Here is a 13,981-nt window from a genome sequence, read left to right as displayed (position 1 = left end):
CATTCCCCTGAAAGGCCCTGCAGGAAAGAGGCAAGGAAATAAGTTTTTTGAAGAAGAGGGGATGAAGAGCTGACTTCTGGACTGGAACTCAGGCCACTGCCTTAGGAGGATGGGCTGCTGCCCTGAAGGATACTAGGAGCTAAGGAAACCATGGCAACTGGCATGAACTAGAATATGGATACGGGAAATGTACTGAAAAGGTTACCTTCTCATCTTGTCTCACTAAGAAATACTCTGTGGCCACTATTTAGGTTCTCAGGAAATTCTTCCCTAAAAGTCACTTCCTTTGCTCTTATAAAAGCACCTCCTGGGGTTTCCCCACAGTAACCCCTGAAAGATCATGTGTGTACTGTTATCTCATGTATACCTATTTTCATTATGATAGAATTTTGTTGAAGTTCAAACTATACAGAAATCAAATAAATTAAATACATACATATAAGCCCGTTTGTGTAACCCAAGTTTACTTTTATTCTCTCTTCTAGATTATCATTGTTTGTTTTCCTATTTTACTCCCCTTCTAGGAAAAAGGCTCTCTTAATTCCTTATTGTCTTTTCTATGTAGTACTTTTTCTTTTACATAAGATCTATTTTTCCCTTCATTTCTCTTTTATCCTTCCAGTGAAATAAAGATATATAGATATAGCTATAGCTATTATACATATATATATTTTTTCAATATGGCCCCAGGTCAACCCCCTTAAATTCAAGATGAAACTCTTTCATGGCTACTATTCTCTAGAATAAATCCATTGACAAGGGTTTTCTCCCTATTCTGCTTAAACTACAACTCCACTCACCTAGGTTAAGGCTCTAACAGGCATCTGCTAACCTTCACCCATCCTAGACCCTCCTCTATCTCACTTGGGAATTCTCTTCATTTTTAAAGATTATTAGGAAAGTTGATTTCCTCATCTCTCAAATTGTGCCTACCTCATTTTCAGTTCCTGTCTTTCTCATTCGCTTCTGAATCTACTCTTCCCAAAACGTTTTCATTTTTCTTCCATTTTTATAAGTATTTTCTCACCCATCACCACCACTAACCCTTCCAGCATCACCAACACACTAGGTTATCAGAGCTTTCTTCTGTTAGCATGTCAAAAACAGACCCCTAACTGGCATAGTAGATCATTTCCCTTAAAATATTAATACTCTTGAGCTAGGTACCTGAAGATACATATATGTAAAGTTGTTTTTTTCTCATAACAAAGATGGCACTCTAGTAGATTAATGATTGAAGTAAATAAAAATTTTGTCATTTCCTGGTATTTTGCTTCATAAGGAATTCATCCCAAAATACCAAAAAGGTAGGAAGGGCCACACAAGGCTTCCACAAGCCATGTTAAGGGTGCAGGAATTTAATCTAAAATCAATTTGAAACCATTAAAATGTTTCAACTTGGTGATGAGTATTTGCATTTTGAAAAGCTACAGCGTAGTGAACAGATTAAAGAAAGTCAAGAGTGAGTATAGGGGGAAATGCTAAAAGGCTACTCTGGTAGTCAAAGTGAGAGAAAATGGTAGCTTGGGTTTCAGTGGTGGCAGGGAGGATAGAAAGAGGCCAAGGGATTAGAGATAATTTGTGGTTGTTAATAAGACCTTGTGATTGTATATCGGATGTGAGAAAGAGGGAACTGTTAGGGTGGACTCTCAGTTTTCTGACTTACGTAGCATGCAATGGAAAACAGCACCACTCACTTAGGTGGGAAGCATTAGAACTTCATTGTCCAAAATGGAGTGGTCCAGTAACCATCTAAAGGGAGTCTTATCCCACATATCATAAGTCACGTTTAAATTACTTAAAATTAAATAAAATTTAAAATTCAATTCCTCAGTTGTATTAGTCTCATCTCAAGTGCTAATTAGCCACGGGCTACCAAATTGGCCAGTGTGGATATAGAACATTTCCATTACTGTAGACATTGTTATTGGGAAACACTATGCTGGAAGAGAACCATGTAATAGTGATGGCCAGGAGCTGTCACTCTGGTTACTTACCTTTTTAAGGTTCTTTCACTAATGATTATACCTAATGCCAAGAAACTCACATGTACACTCTTCAGCCAAACACACCAGCTCACTTTTGTGTGCTGTTTCCATAACCAAATGCCCAAATGCTGGGTAAGGGCATGCTCAGTGACCTCACCCATACAGAGTTTAGTCAAAACATGTTAACTGGAGGAAAGGAAAGCAAGAGATCATCACTGCGGGCTGTTGGTCCTCCGTGATACTGAATGCTTTAGTCTGAGTTTCCTCAAAAGCATATCCCAATAAAATAATTTTGTGAAAAATCACTTATTTTGGAGATGATACCAAGAAGCTCAGGGGAGGAGTGAGGAAGTGAGAGAGGAAATAATAGAAAACCAGTAAAGTGTACATTAATGGGTGGGTTATTGCTGTGGGCCATGGATCCGAGCCTGCTGGGGACCTTTGGAAGAAGGTGAGAAACACAGCTCAAAATTCTCCTTCCAAGAGGTGAGGAAACTGGGATATTCATCTACCAACTCCAACTTCATTTTGATTAGGGGTCGTTCCCAGTGTATTACATCCCCAACCTTCCCAAATTTCCTGAAGTACTGCTTTGGGTGTAGAGAAAACACTCAGACAGAGAGGCAAAGGAAGTCACTGGCATACATGGGAAGCCTCTGCAAGTGACTTTGGGACAGGCAGGAATATGTGGGACAGGCACCAACAGCATCCGACCTTCTGCTTCACCCTTTTCCAGCTTGGGAAAGCATGTCCTTTAGCATTTCCTTCAGTGGTCCAGTAACGGTTAAAGGGAGTCTCATCCCACAACTCATATAAGCCAAGGGAGAACACAAACCCAAAGGAATTTGCACAGAGGTTCCCCAGCTACATGTAGATATGGAGGGACAATCATGAATTCAGTTTTAGACATACTGAGTTTGAGTTCTCCTTGAATCATCCAAGTGGAGATATATGTAGGCACTGGATATTTAAGCCTGGAGCTCAGATGAAAGGTTGGAAGAAAAAGGAAAACAAAAGGCATCTATACGTCATCTACACATAGGTGTATTTGAAGCCATGGAAATGGAAGATATTGCCTAGAGAGAGACTATGCAGTGAAAGAGAAGGAGGTCTAGGATTGAAATTAAGGAATTGTCTAAAACAATGCCTAGGTAGAGGAAGATGAGCCTAAGAACGAGAGATGAGGCACAGCAGGAGCTGCTAGAGAAGAAGGAAAACAATCCGGGAAGCAAGAGGCCAATGGAGGCAGGGAAGTGAGTGTCCCAAGTTCTTCACAGATTGAAACCAACAAAAGAACAGCACAGTAAAATCTGCACTACACGGCACTGAGTTATGGGCGATTATCAGAAGTAACTTACTCATTTTAATTGAAATCTCCTAAAGTTGGAATTGAGGTTGGTGTAATTTTCTTTGTTCACAGACTTAAATGGTGCACATAAAATGGAACCCAATTCAATACTGAGATGCTTATCACATTAATGCAAATTGGGAGCTGACAGAGTGATTGCAGAAAATTAAGTTTCTTTTCCCTCAAGAGAACTAACAAATGGAAGTATCAAGTAATCCATCAGATCTCTATACATAGTGTTCTCTGAATTTCTTTCCATAAGAACGCTTTGAATGCAATAATTTAAACTTTACTGTCCTGTAGAAAATTTGCTTTAAAAAATAATGCTAGCAACAGTATGGCAGAGAAAATGATTATGTAAGATTCTCAAGTGTTTACAATAAAAATATAAATTAGATCAAGCATGAGTCAGACAAGTTACAAACAATCAGCTAAATCCAATGAATAGGAGGAGAGAATGACTCCTAAATATAAAACATGCAACCCTAGGCAGCTCACACACCGGACTAAGCTCTGAGAGAGCTGCAAAATCAACTAGAAACAAAAGCTTTCTGTATTCTGAGAGTGGGTAGAAAATACATCATGAGACCTTTAATAGAGTGTTCTAGTCTGTTACTTCTGAAGATGTCTTTGTGCTGTGTGGATCTGAGATAGAACTCTTCTTCTAGCCAAAGCCCTCCTTGAAATGTGTGTGTGTGTGTCTGTGTGTGTGTGTGTGTGTGTGTGTGAGAGAGAGAGAGAGAGAGAGAGAGAGAGAAAGAAACCAAAGTACTAATTAACAAGTACAAGTACACCCATAAGCAGTTTCATCAGAGTTTTAATAATATCAGGTCCTAAACAGGTAACAAATGAATCAGACACACCCAAGAGGAAAAACAGAAATGAAAAAACACACAAATACAGTGCAAATGACAATACACAATTCCTTACTTCATGAAAAGGCCTCTCATGATAGTCCTCTAGCTGATAGAACACTAACACAGAGCCCAGAATGAGGGGATGGAGTTAGAGCAGCTTCTCATACTCTAATATGTATATAAATCACCTGGGGGGTCTCTTTAAAAATGCCGATTCTGATTCAGTAGGTCTAGGGTGGGGCCTGATATTCGATGTACAATAAGCCCAGGTATTGCTGATGTTTCCTGGTCTTTTGACCAAATTCTGAGTAACAAGGTTGGGACAAAACCTAGAAGTGGAAGTTTTACCCAAACAAGAGTAAAAGGCGGGGGTAGCTATCTGAGATGAAAATGGGGAAGAAGACTCAAGGCCAACAGAGCAGAAGGAGAATAAGGAAGGTGGCCAGAGACAGCGGGGTGTAGGCAAGCACAAGCAGCAGGTGTCTAATGAAGGGACCATCCTCTCCTCATGGGAGGGTGGGAAGATTCTGAGCAGCAACCTAGAACGGAATCAGCTTCATAAGTTCCACTGTATGAATCGCAGAGGCGTGATGTAGACCTGAAAGACCCAACTATGTCAGGACAAGCAGAGTGCGGTTACTCTTTATTTAGACAACAGCTGAGACTTTAAAAAGTTTAGGGACTTCCCTGGCGGTCCAGTGGTAAAGAATCCGCCTTACAATGCAGGGAACGTGGGTTCGATCCCTGGTCAGGGAACTAAGATCCCACATGCCGCGGGGCAACTAAGCCTGTGTGCCACAACTACTGAGCTCGTGCACCTCAACTAGAGAGCCTGCGTGCCGCAAACTACAGAGCCCATGTGCCCTGGAGCTTGCGCACCACAACTAGAGAGAGAAAACCCTCACGCCACAACTAGAGAGAAGCCCATGCACCACAATGAAAGATCTCCCATGCCTCAACGAAGATCCCGCATGCTGCAAATAAGACCCGATGCAGTCAAAAACAAATAAAATACACAAATAATAAATCTTTAAAAAAATAATAAAAATAATAAAAAGTTTAAACCAAGACAAAGAAACTCACCTTCAGAACACTGCTTAGGGTGGATATAAAGTTACAGAAATAAATCAACGTTGCCCAGCTCATTGGAATAGACACAGAGCACTGTTCCAACAGATAATTACTAATAGCAACGTAATGAAAATCCATATCTTGCCTTAGTTATCAGTAGAAGACATCCCTTGGCTTAGGTTAGTGGCTCTTTGTAATATTGGCAATGTTTCAACCCTTTTTTTTATCCTGCAGGGCTGAGGCATAGTACCCACCAGTGTCATCAAAGAAGCAGGGACTGGAGTGGTTCTTCACACCATAAAGTACAATTCCAGTTCTTTGCATTCTAAGTAATACTTTTAAATTCAGAGTGTTCAAACACTGTCAATGGAGCCTGCTGGAGAAATGACTTTTTATATTTGTTTAAAATCCATGCTATTCATATTTAAGTCCCCATTGTAAGGATAAGTTCCCTAGACCTTACATTTCCCCCAGCTCCCTATATGCTCAAGATCAAGGTAAGAATTCCTGACGGTAATTTTCAGGTCCCCTTCCCCACAGGGCTACTTGCCTGTGCAAGAAGCTGTCAACAACCTCTGTACATTTATGAAGCTTAGTGTAAGGGTAAATCAAAGGTCAATTCCTCTGGTTTAGTTTCCCAGGTGTACCACCTGCCTCATACGCCTAGGCTTGAAGTATACTTTAGGAATATGTCTGCATGTGTATCCATAAAATGTGCATAGTATTTTTTAATGTTATCATATTTTATATAAATGGTATTAAATATCTTGAGATAGTGCTGACTAGCAACACTGAAACAGTATAAAACGGTGAATTTACCATTAATGTAAATTAAAAATATATGCACACTCTATCAAGCATTGTCCTTATGTAGGGGCTCAGGCTGATGGACCATGTACCATCTAGAACCACCACCGGCTACCTCAGTAGGAGAAGGAAGTGAGGTGAATCATGCCCTGGCTCTCAAAGGCTTCCACTCAGAAATGACACACATTGATTACATAGATGTTTCATTGCCAAAACAAGTCACATGGCCATGCCCAATCTCAAGGAAGCCGACCTAGAAGGGGGAAACCAGAGTACAATGGAGAGTCCTAATGACAACCACACACACGAAATTTCAGTTCAGATTTTATAACACAAATAAAAGGATGAACATCAACCACATTAGAATGGGTGCCTATAAGATTGAGGGGGAAGGGAATGGACGTGGAACTGAGGATAAAAGAGAATGAATAAACAAACAGCAAATAAGAGCAGGTATTATTATTCTGATCGTACAGATGAATAAATTGATCATCAGACTCTTAATGTGCCATCATGATTCCAACTAATCATTGACAGAGAGGAATGCAGATCTTCTGATTCCACATCTCAGTCCTGGTCCCGTAAGTGTCTAGGTCTCAGGGCTACATGTTTTGGCAGATAAATAAAGACTATTTAATTGATAACAGCTTCCTATCTATATGATGATTTGACCAGGATGCTCCAATATTTCTAAATTGGCATTTATTTATTTCACTTGATACTTTAATCAAGAGCACACCACATACCTAAAATCAAGCTCATTTTATTCCTCTTAAATAAGCAATGTTTTTGGAAAAAGCAAGGAGTTGAAAAATCAAATGAATCTGAGTTAGAAGCCTGGCCTTGTCATGTACCAACTTTATGACTTTTGACAAGTAATTTAATCCCTCCAAGTATCAATATCCTAATTTGCAAAGCAGGGATAATAATGATTAACTTAAAGGGGTTGTAAAGATTAATGAAGAAAAGGACACATCACAGAGCTTGGCACATGAAAGTATTTTGAACATTTAATTTATAAGGCAATTTACACTGAACTAATAACCTGTGTTTTTCTGCTCCAGTCTACTCATTATTCGATATTTCCTCTATTTTGTTCACACTATTACTAGTTAAGGTTTACCTTAACTAGTTGTCTAGTTTTCTAAAATTTTGCCACAAATATAATGAGCCAAAGTGAAGATCAGTCATTGAGGCCTTTAGGCCGATGTTTTAAGTTTAATAGTTCTAGAAAAAGAACTGTAGCAAGTAGGTGTACCTTTGAGAAACATCCTGTGATGTTGCTTAAATTTGAGACAAAACCCAAATAATAGATGAATAATCCCTGAAGCTACTAAATTTTCATTTAATTTGTCCATAGGAATTCCATCCTATCCATTCATCCAGCATAATGAATAAAGGTGTCTTTCTGTTTGCTTAAATATGACCTAATGTAACCACAAGTATCTTCTAGAGATCAAAGAAAATTTTAAGAAAAATTCAATGTTTAAAAATGATGGTTTTTTATTACAATCTTACTATATATTTATGCATCTGCAAATGACATATTGTTACATTTTATATGATTTTGAAATTTGAGCTAATATAAATGGTGTCATTGTATACATTTTTCTATGACTTGCTCTTCACTCAACAGGGTTTTTGAGGCTCAGTCATACTGACGTGTGAATCAGTAGTTCATGCTTTTTCACTACTGTATGATTTCCATTCATAAATATACCACAACTTAGTTATCCATGCTCCACTTTCAGAATAGTGATTAGCCTTGAGTAATAGGGGATAAAACAGGGAAGAGGCCCAGAGTGAGGGGCGATGGGACATGTAGCAAACATTTGCTATTTCTAAGTTGAGTGAATGTTCATTTCTTATTCTGATAGATAGGTAGGTAGATAGATAGATAAATTTATATTTATAAAATATTTCATAATTTCCAAAACTGGTGAAGGAGGATGTTACTCTTTGTTATCTGACTCAAGATACCTGACCATTTCATCAAGAATAAAGTTTCACTTTATATTGGCATGAATGTCACTGCGTGGTTTTCTTGTGTGTATTTTTAAAGAGTGACCCAAAGTATTCCTTTAGCCTTCTTTCCCTACATCATCCCAACCAAATGTGAGAACCACATGTGAAGGTCATCTGCAGCACACTGACATCTGAAAATTGTTCTCTTTACCCCAATAAATTTTCAACCTGCTTACTCTAAATATAGCAAGCTGAGGCACTGAATGGCCACAAATTCATTTTTCAATAAATACCATTGATTTAAAACTAGCTGCCAGATAAAGACTGAAATATAAAGGAAATACAAAACATTTATAAAAGTTTCACAAACAAAAAGCTACACATCAAAATGAGAGATAGTCGATAAAACAACTGGAGGGAAATAATTAATATCAATAGAGGGACAACATTCATTCATTTAATTAATTATTAAAGATTTATCAAGTACAATACTTACTATGTGCCAAGCACTGAGCTAATGGCGGAGCTCACAAAAGTAAATTTGACCCAGGCCCTGCCCTCAATAAGTTTACAATCTAATGCTTATTCTTCAATAGTGCTTCACAAGTATTTCCACTACAGAATTCACTGCATCATATTGAATAGCCTGTCTTGAGGTAGTTGCCTCCACAGGGTAAGTTCTATATCTTACTGTCCAGTGCCTAGCACAGTAGCTGATATAGAAAAGGTCTCAGCAAATGTTTATTAAGCAAATTATAAGTGAAAACTGCATTGCCCTAGAAATATATAACTCACGGTTATCGTTCATTTTTTCTTCCTTGCAAGATACTTTATTTCTAGTTTTTGCCTTCAGAGCCCAAATATCTTGAAATCACAGTTTTCACCCCCATTCACTCATACTGCCAATGCCTCCACCCTGCCCCTACACACACACACACACACACACACACACACACACACACACACACACAGAGAGAGAGAGAGAGAGCAAGAGAGAGAGAGCAAGAGAGAAAAGAATTTTAAAATTCCAATTATAACCATTCAGAGCCATTAATGAAAAACTGGACTTTAACAATCGAATCTTGGAAAACATTCCAGGGAATTACTTGCTTCACTGCCTGACCCTGAAGACAGTCTACTGTCCCAGCATTCTTGAACACAGATTTGAGAGCACTAACAGAGAGTGTGCGCCTTTGCTCACTGCACAAATCGACTTGGATAGTGCAGCAGACAGGCAACCTTTGTACAGTTGAGGAGGTCAAAGAAATTAGCAAGAAGGGCAGCTGCTTAGAGGAAGAAAAGCAGAGGCAAGGGTTTTGAGAACGAGCCTGGAATGTAGCACCCTGGGACAAGAAAGAATAACAAGGTTGGAAAACTGGACTGCTGCCTTGTTCAAGCATATGGCAAAGGAGAAAGGAGATTAACACAAAGCCTTGGATTCTGTTTAGTATCTTATGGAATGTGTGCAAGTCATGCGTAGAAGCCTTGCCCTTAGCTGGTAGGCTACCTTCTATGGGCCTCCAAATAGCCATGTCCACATTACCTCCCAAATAGAACACAGATTCAAACTTGTAGGAGTTGTTATGTAGAATGAGAAGAAAATCTGTTCAAGCAAAGCCTTGGTTTTCTCTCCTTTTCTACTTCTGGAAGTGACCTAAGTGCAGTTTTCAAAGTCTACATGCCTCCCACACTTTTTCTATCAGTCCCGTTTCTTTGTTTCCTCCTTGTTAATTCAGCACTTATTACTTAAAGCCCTTGGACACACCAGGCCCTGCGTAAAAGTAGTGCAGCTGTTCTCATCCTGGAGTTAGAGAAGACGGAGGATGACCAGGCTATTTCAGAGCAACTTGATTAGGATGACATTAGGAGCAATCAGCAAGCACAGTGGAAGGGCTTAGAAGGCACCAGCTCCGTGGGAGGGTAGTGGACGCTGGCAAGGAAAGACTGTCACAAGTCCCTGTCACCAATCACTCTGAACTGTCACCGGTCTCCTTGAAAATATTTTGATACTTCACCTGGTTTTGGAAGTAAGTGCTAAAATCAGTTTGAGAAGACATAGGTGGAAGGAGTCAGGGAATCACAGCACAAAGCTCTCTCCCTTTATCAACAGGCTACACAAACGTGCAATTACAAATGTTCTGATGTCTGTATTTGATAATCCATGTGGAAACCAATTCCAACTGAGTTTGATTCCTTTGTTCTCTTATCCCCAAACATAAATCGAAGGATTAATGGCCTTAAAACTGACCTAAGTGACAAAAGAAGGCCTTAAAAAATATTTTTGTCTTGCCACAAATCCCCTCATTTACTATTTTAAAGGAGGCCTTTCCTTCCCCTGAAGAGATGAAGGACTCTGAGAGATTGAAATGTCCTTTACCTAATGAGTTACAGAGAGATGAACCTTGAAATAAGCGTGTGTCATAGATCACCTGAGCTGTGGTATTTAGAGAAAAGGTAACTTCTGAAAGGAGTGTGAGATTTAAAAAAAGAAAGAAAGAGAAAAAGGATCTGTAATTTTTCCATGCAGACAATAGATATTTCTCAGGAAAAGAGCATGGGGTTAGTAAGGTTAGTTTGTATTCTAACTGTCCAGAGTCTGCTCACACCGTCTCTCCCACTAAATCTCAAAGAGCTCTAACTAACCTAAAGTCGGTACTAAAATTTGACCGCGTATACCTTGGTTTCCACACCTCTAGACAAGCTTCCTGGGAAGAATCCAAGTTGGAATGGAGTCAAGGAGAAAAACAATTTGAGGCCAAAACACGTTATTACTGCTTTTTCTTTTAAAAAAATAAAACATTATCACAAGACTAAAATCAACCAAATCTAAAAGAATGTTTTAAAAGTCCCACTGCCAGGGGAAGAGTTGCTCACTCTGGCTAATGGGGAAAAATTCCTGGTTCCAAGGGATCAGATGTAGAGTCTGGCCCAGGGTGACCTCAGAATCATTCTTCCAACGTACAAGCCATAAAAAGAAAATAGAACTCACAAACTTTCACTGACTGGGAGATATGCAACGCTTTTCATTTTCTGCAGTAAAAATATAAATTAAAAATGTAAGGGATGTCAGTTTACCTCTCTCTAGGTTGCTTCTGGGTTGGAGCACAGATTTCACTAAACATATTTGTTCTATGTCTACTTAAGAGTTCCCAGATTGAGGAGATATTTTAAAAATCATCTCCTACATGTTTCATTGACACTCTGGACGGTGTTTTTTACTCAGTTAAGAACTGTTTTGTCCTTCGGGATGTTCACTGAGGGGAGACTGCTATGGATGTTTGTAGCAGAATGCAACCTGCCATCACTTCAGAAAGCATGAGTAGTTTCTCTCCTGATAAGGATCTGCAGTGACACTTGACTATCTTGCATTTGACTCAAGGATACGGCCTATTCGCTCTCCTAAAGTCCCAGTTTTCTTACCTCACTTTTGGCAACCACAAAAAAATCTTTTATCTTCTCCCACTTTAACCCCTCCTAGGAAATATACACACAGGAGATTTACACAACAAGAATACACTGAAAACATTTGAAAGTTAGAGTCTTTTCAACATTTCACCTGAGCCTCTCCCCAGTAGACTAGGAAAGCCACCACTCTAGCTATCATTTGCCTTCCCTACTGATTTTGCTGAAATTGGAGGTCAAAACTGAGCTCTGTTTTATACCAGTACCAATCTTCGTCTCACCTTAGTGTTGACAGATGTTTTAGAAACACCTCTTCAACTTGTTAGGAAACTCCTTTCTCCTGAGCTCTTGCTGACAAGTTAAAGCCAAAGGGTATTCTTTGTTTCTTTTCAATTTATGCAACAGGTAAAATAACTTTCTTTGTGCCTAGCAGGAATAATTTATCTTCGTTATTGCACAAAACCTTCTACACTTGAACATTCTGCAGTATGACTATAAAGGAAACAAGCAGAAGGGCAAAGCAGAAATGTCCTAAGGAAAGATTGTCACTTTTCCTTCCAAAGCATGCAATAGTAGAGTGTTTGTGAATTAAAAACATATAAATAGTTTAAAAATAAGAAAACATTATCTATAATGCTAAGGCCTTATTTATCATACTGCTCAGAGCACACAACATGTAAAATCAATACTATTGTTGCAATCATGGAAAAACCTCCTGAAGACGTTGATGAAAGAAGAAAGCCCTCTGTATTCCTCATTTCACCCACCTTAAGCCTCTGAAGAGTCACCTTGTTGACACTAAAAGGAAAAGACAGATACAAGAATAACTCAAAAAGGGCCTCATTCCACCTGCATCAGTCACCTGGGACAAAAGGAAAGTGAGAGAGGAAAAAAACAGATTAAATAGCACAAGATAAGCTGAATCCCAGAAAAAATAGGAATGTGGAGATGCAGAGCTGCTTAGAATAAAAAAGGAGACCATTCCAGGTGAAATAAAGAGGTCCTCAATTTAGAGCAGCATTTTCTATTTCATGATATATAGCCTAAAATATTGATTATAGTCAAAGCTAGATTCAGAGAAATTGTTCATATGAATTTCTTATGGTGCCAGTAGGATTATACTATGACACTGTGCTGATTCTGTAACTCACTCATCCAGTAGACATGGATTGAGCTGTGGAATTAAAGGAAATCAAAGGGCCAAGTGCCAGGCACTGTGCTAGGCACTAGAAATCCAAAGATGCAAAAGAGAAAGGCACTACCCAGTGGGGAGAGGAATTCTGAAATCCAGCCAGCCTGTATGTAATGATTCCAAAGGATATCCCAAAGCAATGATTCCTACACTTTAATGTCCACATGAATTACTTAAGGATCCTGTTCGAAGAACCTTATTCAGAAGATTCTGACAAGACCCAGAAGTAATGTTGATGTTACTGTCTTCAGGCTACACTTTGAGTAGCAGGCCCCAAATCACAGTTGATTTCAGCTATTTCAGCAACAACAGATGACACGGGGATGAGAGGAAGCAATTATCTGACTGTGCTTGCTGTGCATGCTACCTCGGCAGCAAGAATGAGGTCTCTGCGGCCCATGATTCTGTACAGACAGAAGACGGTGAGTGGCTATTCTCCACCTCCTCTGAAGTTTGAGGAAATCTACTAAATTGGCAGCAACACACAACCAGTTTAGTAATGAGATCGTTTCCTCTTGACTGGAAACCTTGCTAATGGCTAGAGTTAGTTTTAAAGTAGATAATAGAATTTCCTTACCTGAGATTCTAAGGAAAAAATATATAAATTTTTTTCATCTGTCCTGAAGACTGCAATAGTGATTTGGCATTTCAAAAACTCAACCTGCCCTGGGAGTCTATACCAAAGAAAGCAGATGAAAGCAGATTTCAATATTTGTTCAATACATTCCTATTACAACCATAAATAGTGTTGACCTTTGGTCAAATTGAGTTTGCAGATAGATGGCTTACTTAACCAAGATTCTTCCTCTCAAGGTTTATGCCTTAAAGAGAAAAATAATCTAAGAATCTAGTATCTTGACTAAAGTACCAGGACAATAACTAGATATGAGAATTAACTTTCTGAAGAAATGTGCTTATTTAAATGTTTACTTAGAGCCTAAATGGAACAAAATAATCAAAGGAAATCCTTGAGCTTTTCCCCTTACCGCTTTTAAGCTGAAAACAATGCACATCTATTAATGTCTGCTATGGACTCAACCCCCTCCTATCTGCAATAGGACCTCAGTCATTACCCATTCTTTCCCATCATCCTTTCTATGAAACTGTCACACTAACGGTTCTTTCTTATCAACCTAAAAGCAAGCTTATTGTGGTTCTATCTTAACAAAAGAAATACTTCTACCTTGTCTCCAGATCCGCCATCCCCGACCACACCCAGGACTGCTACATCTCTCCTTTCTCAGCCACCTGTCTTGAAAGGATCATCCACACGGGTATCTTAATTTTCTTCCCCTTTATTTTTATTTTTAACACTTTTTAAAAAAGCAACAGAGCACTGCTTTTCAAGTGA

The 13,981-nt window shown here is 39.0% G+C and overlaps 1 long non-coding RNA gene across 1 annotated transcript in view; it reads right to left on the bottom strand.

The window, feature by feature from the left end:
• Positions 1–13,884, bottom strand: part of LOC136793999 (uncharacterized) — a 176,868-nt gene extending 162,984 nt beyond the window's left edge. Inside the window, exon 1 of the long non-coding RNA XR_010840146.1 lies at positions 13,814–13,884. This is a non-coding gene — a long non-coding RNA (uncharacterized lncRNA). The remainder of the gene's footprint in view (positions 1–13,813) is intronic.
• Positions 13,885–13,981: the final 97 nt, after the last annotated feature.

Source organism: Kogia breviceps, chromosome 4 (assembly GCF_026419965.1).
Source record: "Kogia breviceps isolate mKogBre1 chromosome 4, mKogBre1 haplotype 1, whole genome shotgun sequence".
NCBI lineage: Eukaryota > Metazoa > Chordata > Mammalia > Artiodactyla > Physeteridae > Kogia > Kogia breviceps.
The sequence above is the reverse complement of the archived record's forward strand: the minus strand, read 5'-3'. Positions and strand labels throughout refer to the sequence as shown.